A 10645-nucleotide genomic window follows, 5' to 3' on the forward strand; every position below is an offset into this window, starting at 1 on the left:
AAACGCTGGCGCTGGACCCGAGTACTCTTCAGACTGGCTCGCTCCCCCAGTATGAAAGTTTTTGTCTTGTGCACGTGGATTTAAAAAAAAAAATTATTAACACAATTAAAAAAATTATTAGAGTAAAATAAAACATTAAAACGTTCATAATAAGCAACAGTAAACAAGAATTAAAAAAAAAATAAAAAAAAATAAAAAAAAATAGACCGCCCAAGCCGGGAACCGAACTCGGATCACTTTGGCACAGTATGAAAGTTTTTGTCTTGTGCACGTGAATTAAAAAAAAAAATTATTTTATTTATTTTACACAATTAAAAAAATTATTACAGTAAAATAAAACATTAAAACGTTCATAATAAACAATAGTAAACAAGAATTAAAAAAAAAAAAAAATAGACCGCCCATGCTGGGAATCGAACCCGGATCCCTTTGGCCACCAAGCCACCACCTTGAATCACTGACACAGTGTCCCTGTCGCTCTCTCTCGTGCTCTCTGTCTCTCTTTCAGTCTCACCGAGACCAAACCTGCACTGTAGTTTCTTTGCCGAGACCAAATTAATCCCCACCCGCTGGCTGGCTTGAAAATCGTCTCGCATGCGATACGCATGCTTTTCATGACGCACGCGTTCGGCTGTTCTATCAGCTCAATGGCTGGCTGTCGCTCCGATTGAATTCGTCCAACCGTCAAGAACTTTTGTGTTTTTTGGGGCATTTAGGTCCCAGGTAACATTATGAAGTTTTAATACGATCAATCGGACCTATTATCAAGTTAGTGTATCAACTTTTGAACGAACTGCGCCCAGTAGTTTCCCAGCAATAAGCTGTTAAGTCGAGACAGACAGACAGACAGACAGATACACAGACACACAATTAAAGTCTACTGCGTACTCGGGGAAAATTGTGTTTAAACAAAAAAACACCAATCACGATCACGATTTTAAACCCTTTGGGGCCCTCTAATATTACAGATAAGGAACCATCTGTGCTCAACCCACACTACGTTATGTTAGTGTACTTTAAGGATAAAAGGATATAATTAGGAATTGGTTCAAGATCATTGCGACACACAGTACCAGTACAAGTACCAGTGGGCGAACCTTTCTACGGCAGCTAACATTTGTGGTTGGTACTGGAGAGAGGTAAGGACAAACACATTCTTTTTACATTTAGTCAAGTTTTGACTAAATGTTTTAACATAGAGGGGGGAATCGAGACGAGGGTCGTGGTGTGTGTGTGTGTGTGTGTGTGTGTGTGTGTGTAGAGCGATTCAGAGTTAACTACTGGACCGATCTTCATGAAATTTTTCATGAGAGTTCCTGGGTATTATATCCGGCATTTGGGAAAAGTTGAGGCGGCACTGTCACACCCTCATTTTTCAATCAAATTGATTGAAATTTTGGCCAAGCAATCTTCGACAAAGGCCGGACATTGGTATTGCATTTCAGCTTGGAGGCTTAAAAATTAATGAATGACTTTGGTCATTAAAAATCTGAAAATTGTAATTACAATTTTTTTTTTATAAAACGATCTAAATTTACGTTTATCGTATTCGTCATCATTTTCTGATTCCAAAAACATATAAATATGTTATATTCGTATTAAAAACAAGCTCTGAAAATTAAAAATATAAAAATTATGATTAAAATCAAATTTCCGAAATCGATTTAAAAACAATTTCATCTTATTCCTTGTCCGTTCAGAGAGTTAAAAAGAATAGAGATATAGAAAAGCGTGCTATCCTCCTCAACGCAACCGCTCCCGAGCTTTTCTGGATTGTTAATTTCACTGCCTTTGCCACGAGCGGTGGACAGGATGCTGCGAGTGTACGGTCTTGCGGAAAAAATGCAATGCGTTCAGTTTCATTCTGTGAGTTCGACTGAGCTTGACTAAATGTTGTATTTTCGCCTTATGCTACTTGTTTTCTTTTTTTCTGGAGAAGGTAATAAGTATTAGAGACAACTCTGGAGGATGCATAAGGGATGATTCCAATACTGCAACTAGTAATTCTTATAAATGCGATCGTGTTCGCATTTTCTGACACTTATTTCATATCCTTTGCTGGTTTGAAGTGTGTGTGTGTGTGTGTGTGTGTGTGTGTGTGTGTGTGTGTGTGTGTGTGTGTGTGTGTGTGTGTGTGTGTGTGTGTGTGTGTGTGTGCGTGCGTGCGTGCATGCGTGTGTTTGTGTGTGAGTGTGTGGAGGGGGGGGGTCAATAAACAGTGTCAGCATATTTTTTGATAAAAGGGATATTAGTGTGTTTGAACAGTAAATGATGTCAAAAATGCGTGTCTGCTGTAAATTTTGCACAGTATCTATATTCTTTGTTCTCTTCTGACAGGTTAACAATGGCGAGAGTCATAATGCTTATGACGTCACTGGTGGTTGGAGTGACGTATGGTCAGTTCAACCCTGGCTGCAGCTTCAACGATGGTCACTGTATGTATAACGTGCAGCTGGGTCACGCTGGGCAGTGCGACAAACGCGCTGTGACGTCAGACGGTGGAGCGTGTTGTGACGCCCTAAACACTCAAGTGACGGGATTGACCAATGACGTCAACACCCTCATATCTCAGGTGTCTTATTTGCTTTGACAATTACACATTAACATGCTTCCATTTGAAACTTCGAGGTCTTCGTCGGGGATTGACGCCCGACCAAAGGTAATTGAAGCCCGACGGAGCGAAGCGACGGAGGGCTTCAATTAGACTTTGGGAGGGCGTCAATCCACGATGAAGACCGAGAAGTTTCAAATGGAAGCGTGTTAATGTTATTGTAATTCAATCTGACGACGATCTCTTTCCTGCTTTCATGCGATGGTAAACAGACAGAATTGGTTCTGTTCTGTTCACACACTACTTTCAGTCCACCTACCTGCAAGGGTCAAGTCCCAAGAAATATGTCTCTGTATTCCTATCGTATCACTCTCCTCCTGTTTTGTTTTCTTTCACATACATTTTCCCATCTTTTTTGACGGGTTTCTGGACAGCAAACTCAAAACAAATTCTTTTCATCACAAAAGCGATCTTTGGAATTGACTGACGTGGTCCGAAAGAATTCATGCATCAACTTACGTCACGTATTCGACGTCATCACTTCGCATACCTTATGGTCTCGGTATTTCGTTGGTACTTCATATTTCCTACTTGTAAAATGACCCTCAAAGCTAACCGAGACTAGTTGAGGTTGTATCAATGCGCCTCGCCAGCAGGTTGTTAATGGATTTTTTAGCGAGTGGCTATCGACAATTTAGTCACCTGGCTGGCTATTCACGACTTTCCGACCTTGACATTGTAGTGGGGGTCAAGTGGGCGTCGGCATCATTGTCCAATCAGAAATAGGGATGCGCTTCCGCTTCCTGTCCCGCCCAGTCTGCGCAAAAGAAATGGCGCAAAACTGTTTGCGCGGAAAAAGGTGATGAAGAAAAGAACACAACCTGCATGGTTTGATAACCAAATGATTGCGACCTTGCATTCTAGCATCATTTAATGTGGAACAACGACACATCTGATAAACAAATAGCCAATTTGTTACCAACATGAGAAACTAGGGTTTAGAATCGAAGCGGTAAACCCGGACGCTGTTTGTACACGTAAATCCGGAGAAGCTATCGAAGTAGGTGACATGTCGTTTCACTCCGAGTGTGCCCTCTACCCGCCAAACCCCCCCTAGGCAGGGAAAGTGGTTCGACCTTGCATGACTGCAGGGCAAGTTCTATTTTGCTAGCTAAAATTGCTGCTAGTGCTGCCTTGTCTAGATCTGGAACTTTTTCAATTGGATTTTTTTCTCTCTATTATACTGGAATAAGTGGGTGCTTTTCTAGATCTAAGCATCGACCGAATTAGATAAAGATGTTCCTTGCATTGCATTCTCCTAAATCTGTTATTCTAACCAGTTTGTTTAAGAATATAATTGTTCGTTTTTTGTTTGTTTTTAGTTGATAAGCTTACAAGATTTTTCTTTTTTAAGTAAGTGGTTTCACACGTATAATATGAGACCCACATGCACTAGACAATGGAAGTTGAGGTCCTCGTTCAGTACCACAAATGCCAGTATTATATTTCAGACTCCTTTTGGAGGAATGTGTGGGGTTTGGGTGTTGAACTTGAAGTGGTAGATTGTTTGCACAGGTATGAATGTTCGTACGTTCGAACGTGCACACATGTATGCAGGCATTTGTTTGTCAAGCAGGAACATGCAACATTTTGTTGACCGTATGTGAGTGCGTGTGTAATAAAACCAACGACAAACAATACAAAACGCTCCAGCTCTGCTTCTTCACCAGTCACAGACGCATTGCGTTGTTCAGCTTTCCAGAAATATATTAACTCAGTCAATCAATCAATCAATGACGCTTATATCGCGCATATTCCGTGGGTACAGTTCTAGGCGCTCTGCAGTGATGCCGTGTGAGATGAAATTTTATACGGCCAGTAGATTGCAGCCATTTCGGCGCATATTTACCTTTCACGGCCTATTATTCCAAGTCACACGGGTATAGGTAGACAATTATTAACTGTGCCTAAGCAATTTTGCCAGGAAAGACCCTTTTGTCAATCGTGGGATCTTTAACGTGCACACCCAATGTAGTGTACACGGGGGGGAGGGTTCGGACACCGAAGAGAGTCTGCACACAAAGTTGACTCTGAAATAAATTTCCGCCGACCCTGGGATCGAACTCACGCTGACAGCGGCCAACTGAATACAACCAACTGAGCTATATCCCCGCCCAGTCAGAACCCGCTTCATGAATATTTTATTTCAGGAAAAAGTCAATCGAATCTACACAAAAAAGGTTATTGCCTTGTTCTGTCTTTGAGACTGTATCACGTGATATTGAGCTACTAGAAGAAACATGTCTGTGGCATAGTTTGACCCAACAGATAGAAAAGTCAACAGAGGTATTCTGCCGTCAGCAGCTTTTATTGCTGTTTTGAATTTGATCTTGCATAATTTTATTACATAATTTTGCAACACACAAAGAAATCGTAATTGAATATTTTACGCAAAATTGAATAATTCGCAAACATGTTTGTATGAACAAATATTATTTTAAGAAAATATGAGTGTGAGGATGGACGTATTTTGAGTGAAGTAGCAGAAATTCTTTTTAAGTTCTTTAGCTACATGCACACGTTCTGTTAATTACGTTCTTAGCAGGGAGATCCAGATTAATAATACTGCTGTGACAGGTTGTGGTTTTCATACACACTTTGAATACAGGAAAACAAAAGCAAAAACAAAAACACAGTTAAAAACAAGAAATTCCTCCGAGGTAGGAAAAACACCCCCGTCAAAGGGAAATAACCTTCTCAGTTGGTGGCAGTGACTGAGTGAGAATGGTTATTTCCCTTTGACCATTAAGATGTCCCTCTATAAGTCCTTGTATAATTTTAATCCACCAATAACTCCCTAACCGTGTGTTTGACTGGTCCCAATTTTTGTAAGGTCCGTCTCAGGAATGTATAGAACCTGTTGACCAAGTTTGGTGACGATCGGTCCGTTCATTCTTGAGATCTATATGCGAACACAAACAAACAAACAAACACATGGACCGAATCCTATACACACCCCTATACCGGGGGTGTAAAAAAATGTGCACATAGGATTAAAATATTAAAGTGTACAGAATAAAAGCAACATATGTACAAAAACAAATCTCGTGGTTCTCTTGTCAAACCCACTGTAGTAAGCACAGAATAGGAGAGAAGATTTTGGAGAAGGTGGCTTAACCTACTGAAGTAAATGATCAAGAGGATTCTAAGCATCCAGTGCTAAAGCTCTCAAATCACAAGCCAAACACACTTGTTGTGGCTATCCGAACTGTTGATTTAAAAAAAAAAACATACACACAAATTGTAAACATCTATTACAAAATTATATATATTGTATGGATATGTCTTTGTAAAATATACTGTACAGTAAATTTTAAATAATCTGCACAAATCTCGTGGTTCTCTTGTCAAGTAGTAGGCACAGAAAAAAAAACACCTGTGTTTTGTCTTGTAAATTATACTTTACTAAATGTGTACAGTATTCTAAGAAAAGAAAAATTCTTCCTTTTTATCATATCAATTGCCTCCCTTGAATTTTATTTGTAAAATAATTCTGAGAAAAAAAGCTTTCTACTTAAAAGCAGTGCAATCAAGAAAATGGGTACAACCTGTGTGTATACCTTTATTCCTTATTCTTTTTATTTAATTGAGGATGTCACTACGCAGTTTTACTGATTTAAAAAAAATTCGCTTCAAATTATCTCCCTTAAACAAACACTTCTTTTTACAATTAAATTTTGTTTACACGAAGAGGTAGTTTTAAGGGTATATACAAGAAAACAATATTGCAACCTTAGATGTATTTACATTTGGACTAATTCCATTAAAAAAAAATTCAAACTATAAATGATAAATCAAAATAAAACAGATTTTGGGGCTGTGCACAAGCTAATAGGATTAAAGACGAAAGTCATACCCAAGAATCGTCAAATACTTTTGCTAACAGCTATACTTAAACATAAGAAAATATGATCTGCATCTCTTGTTATGAAGATGATGGCACTGGTCCACCGAAGTGCATGCCATATATACTTTACTGTGCGCTCTCCCTCTCAATGGTCTTTCTCTGGCTGACTCGATTCTGAGGAGATAAAAGAAAACACATTCAGTACAAGCTGTAAAAAATAACAACAAAACTAGTATTACTTAAAGTAGCTGCTGGTTTCTGAGTATTTGATTGAAGGCCCAATCCGACTTGTAAGAAGTTTGCCCGACTGTCGCAGATTTGGTCAGGTAATTGCATGGAGTAAAATCATGCCTCAATTTGGTAACATACAAACTGCAATATTCTAAGGCTGTGAGTGTGAGAATACATCGGCGCCACTTTTTAAAAACTTTCTTTTTGTGTGTGCGCATGTTTTAGTGCCAAAAATGAATAAGCCGAGTGCTCTCTCTGCAAAACTTGTGTGAAGCTTCAGAGTTCTATCAATGGTTTGAAAGAAAAAACATACTTTTCCATTTTTGACGTTCTTGTTCCCTTCCCTGTGAAATTTACTGTCCGTAGGTTACCGGATTTTGTTAATGTCCGTGAAAACCTCAACTATTCATTGCTGAGTGCCTAGTGATAGCTATCCCCCTCAACGACCTAGCACGGCTGAATCCTGATTCTTCCCATTGTTTGATTCTGTAATGAAATTGTGTAGTTGGTAGTTATGTGAGCTTCTTCTTGGGGTGGGGGGGTGGGGGGTTATTAAACCATCAGATCACAAAGTAAGACTTCATTGTAATGTGCAGATATTTGTTCAGGTGCCCACCATTTTCTATGTGAAAACATGTTGCTAACTAACATGAACCCAACCATAAAACGTGATGTAGGTGAGTAGCCCATCTAGAAAAAAAGAACCTGTTCTAAATTAGAACAGGTTCGTTTTTCTTGATGGGCTACTCACCTACATCACGTTTCATGGTTGGGTTCATGTTAGTTAGCAACATGTTTTCAAATTCTCATCAGGCAATCACGGCTGACACTAAACACAGAACAGGGGGGAAAGACATAATTCAATTTACTCACCTTCCTTGCATTGTGAGACTGGCCATATGAATCTGCTGAAGTAGTCCCTGCACATATTTAATCAAATATTCATCTTAATAACGTGTTAATATCGCTTGTTCTAGCAAATCAGACTTGACAGTTTTCTGAAGGCTTGCACAATTTAAGAGCTTGCCTGTTCCCAATCATTACAATAAGAAACAACATCTAGTATGCAAGTATTTTCAGGGTATGAAGGTTTTAATATAATGTCGGTTCTTCTGGGGGCATGGAGAAACACCTTACACAAAGTAGAACATACACAACACATTTCAAACAATTGAGGTCACACCATAGTTTTACTCACAAACAAACAACAGCAATACAATAAACAGTCTGCAAACGCCTACATGTTGTCTACACTAGGTATAAAGAAACAAAGAAGCACATAAGACGGGCTTTGTCAAGTAGACCACCATTATAGCGAATGAGCAACAGCTGATGATCCAGACCACCAAATTGACATGATTTCCCCTTATTCAGTTTGTGATTGTAGTCATATTGACGATGCATGACTTCAATTTTTCTAAGTAAGTCTCTTGGTGCATTTACGGATACATTCATTGTCACAATTACGACATGCCAATGTCTAACCTGGGTAAACTTCAATTCATGACTTTTTTTTTAACTGGCATAGGCATTATGAGCATACCAGAATTATGTTCCTGTTAGACTGTCTTCTTCTTTTTCTTCTTCTGCGTTCGATATTCATGGCTGTCATATCGTCAGGTCAGTGGCTGCCATGAAGTCTGCATAAACCAATTAAATAAATAATTAAGGAAAAAAACACCCTTACATCATAATAAATCAGAACCATCAAAACCACCCCCCACCCATCCAATAAAACCTGCATACAAAAACACTTCAAAATAAAAAAATGAAAACATTTAATTCCACTTCAAAATTATAAAAGTTGTTATTCTTTATTTTCATTATCTCTTTACACACACAAAAATTGCTGTGCAAATCTTTTTAAAAACATCAATGCCCGAGACACCAGTAACCTGTTTATGTTGTTGACCTTGTAGCTTTTCAGTTTAAGAGGCTGTTCAAAAAACCGTTTCCCTGGAATCTGCACTATGATAACCATGAATAATACCGTAGGGAAAATATTACAATACATCACCAAGACCTAAAAAATAACACCAACTGACACTCCTCACCCTTATTTCACCCACTATGCCAACCCAAAGACTGGAAAATAATAATCAAATACAGAATGAACAAAAATGCTTGATTTCATTTCTTCAATGATAAGTTGAAAATCTTCATTCTTCATAATAATGTTATTGGCATAATGTGTAATTGCCACAATTTACAGAGTTTTATGAAAAAATGATGCGATAAAAATCAAAGGGAAAACATTTGTTCATATACTGATACCTTATTTACCTTGTGGCTTGTGTGCCCCAGGTTTAGGAGCTGCTCAAACGTCCATTGCTCCTCAGTCTGCAAGAAATTAAGCGATGGCCTGAAGGAGAATGGAAAAAAAATCCTTTGTCAGCACCCTGTGTATGTGTGTGGGTGGGTGTTTTAGATAAATAGGCAGGGTGGGGGTGTGTGGGTGTGTGCAATAGGTACCACGCCTAATGCAGTCTGCAAAACAAGTGCAACACTTCTACAGAGCTTTTATGATACAAAGCTTCAAATAAGAAACACATTACAATCAAATGAAAGCTGAGCCTGTCATTGCAAAAGAAGAAGGAATATACAACAATCCAGTGGCATGTAAAATATTGTTCCTTCAGAAAGATGGCTCTGACAGCAGAAACAATTTAACTTGAAGTTTGAGTCAAAAAGTATTTCTCTACATTAGCGAACATAGGCTACTTGCAGTTATACCCCTCACACATGAAATATTCAATGTTGCTTCCGTGTCTCGGTTAGATCCATCTCGTTAGATCCATCTGCAGAGAGTGGGGTGAAACACTCACTTCCTGCCAACATGTCTGCAAAAAAAGGAAACAATGCCAATGGAAGCTTAAAATGATTCTTTTGTTCAATATGTGTACACGTGCTTCATTTCTGGGGTGAAAGTATAAAATATATCGATGGATTGATAGAACAATATAGCCTCAAGTTCACCGCACCAAAAAATACTTATCAATCAACATTGTCATCACTCGATCAGCTATTCCATCTCTTTCATGTGTGTGTGTGATGGTGTGAGCGTGTGTGTGTTTGTGTACGTGTGTGTGTGTGTGTGTTTGTGAACAAGCTTTGAAAAACGTATACTGTTTACCTTGCTCTAGATCTACTGATTTTCGTAGCCGGAGACCTCTCTGCCGTGAGGGCGGCTTCGTTTCCCTGGCAGAATTCAACATCTTGTACAGATCTGCCGGTGATTTTCTTTTCCTCCGCTTCGTGAGTCACTTGATCCACAGATTTAACGAACATTGAATGTTCTTTTAGTTCTTGTGACGGAAGTACAATCAAGGAATTAAGTGGGCATTCCTGAGTCCTCTGCTGGCTTCATGTCCACAAAGTAAATCGCACAAACTTGCAGGGTTTGGGGGGTAGTTTATTACTTTGAAGAATACGAATACGAATACGAATACTTTATTATCTCATACAGAGAAATTTCAGTGTGGTGCACATTAAAAGACAAAACAAATAATAAGACAACAGATAAAAATACCATACGAAGCATACTACACTCGCGCACGCATATGTACACTAACAGGAATAGTAACATGATTCCAAATAGGTAAATTGCCGTCAGCTTTAGCTAAAAGTTTACCGCTAAAAACTATCATTATCACAGGACTAGATATGTCATTGAACAATATTTATCACAGGACTAGTCATTCGAGGGTTATCACACTCAGCATAAGCGTGCACATCAAAGAATATAAAAAATATTCATCACAGAAATCAGTGCATATGTTCACCGGCAGACATACTAGTTTTAATTAACTTAGGTATTTAAAAAGCCAATTGACTTTGGAATAAAACTGTTCTTAGTTCTGAGCGTGCGGAATCTGGGAGTGCGGAGGCGACGTCCTGAGGGCAGGACCTCAAAGTGGTGAGCGAGCACATGACTACTATCCTGGATGATGCAGGAT

The 10645-nt window shown here is 38.9% G+C and overlaps 1 long non-coding RNA gene across 1 annotated transcript; it reads right to left on the bottom strand.

The window, feature by feature from the left end:
• Positions 1–7562: 7562 nt before the first annotated feature.
• Positions 7563–9263, bottom strand: LOC138955469 (uncharacterized). The gene is made up of 3 exons (XR_011452241.1): positions 8973–9263; positions 8233–8329; positions 7563–7609 (listed from the first exon to the last, which is right to left on the bottom strand). It is a non-coding gene; the product is annotated as an uncharacterized lncRNA (long non-coding RNA).
• Between the last annotated feature and the right edge of the window lie 1382 nt (positions 9264–10645).

The sequence above is a fragment of the Littorina saxatilis genome, unplaced genomic scaffold (assembly GCF_037325665.1).
Source record: "Littorina saxatilis isolate snail1 unplaced genomic scaffold, US_GU_Lsax_2.0 scaffold_1565, whole genome shotgun sequence".
NCBI lineage: Eukaryota > Metazoa > Mollusca > Gastropoda > Littorinimorpha > Littorinidae > Littorina > Littorina saxatilis.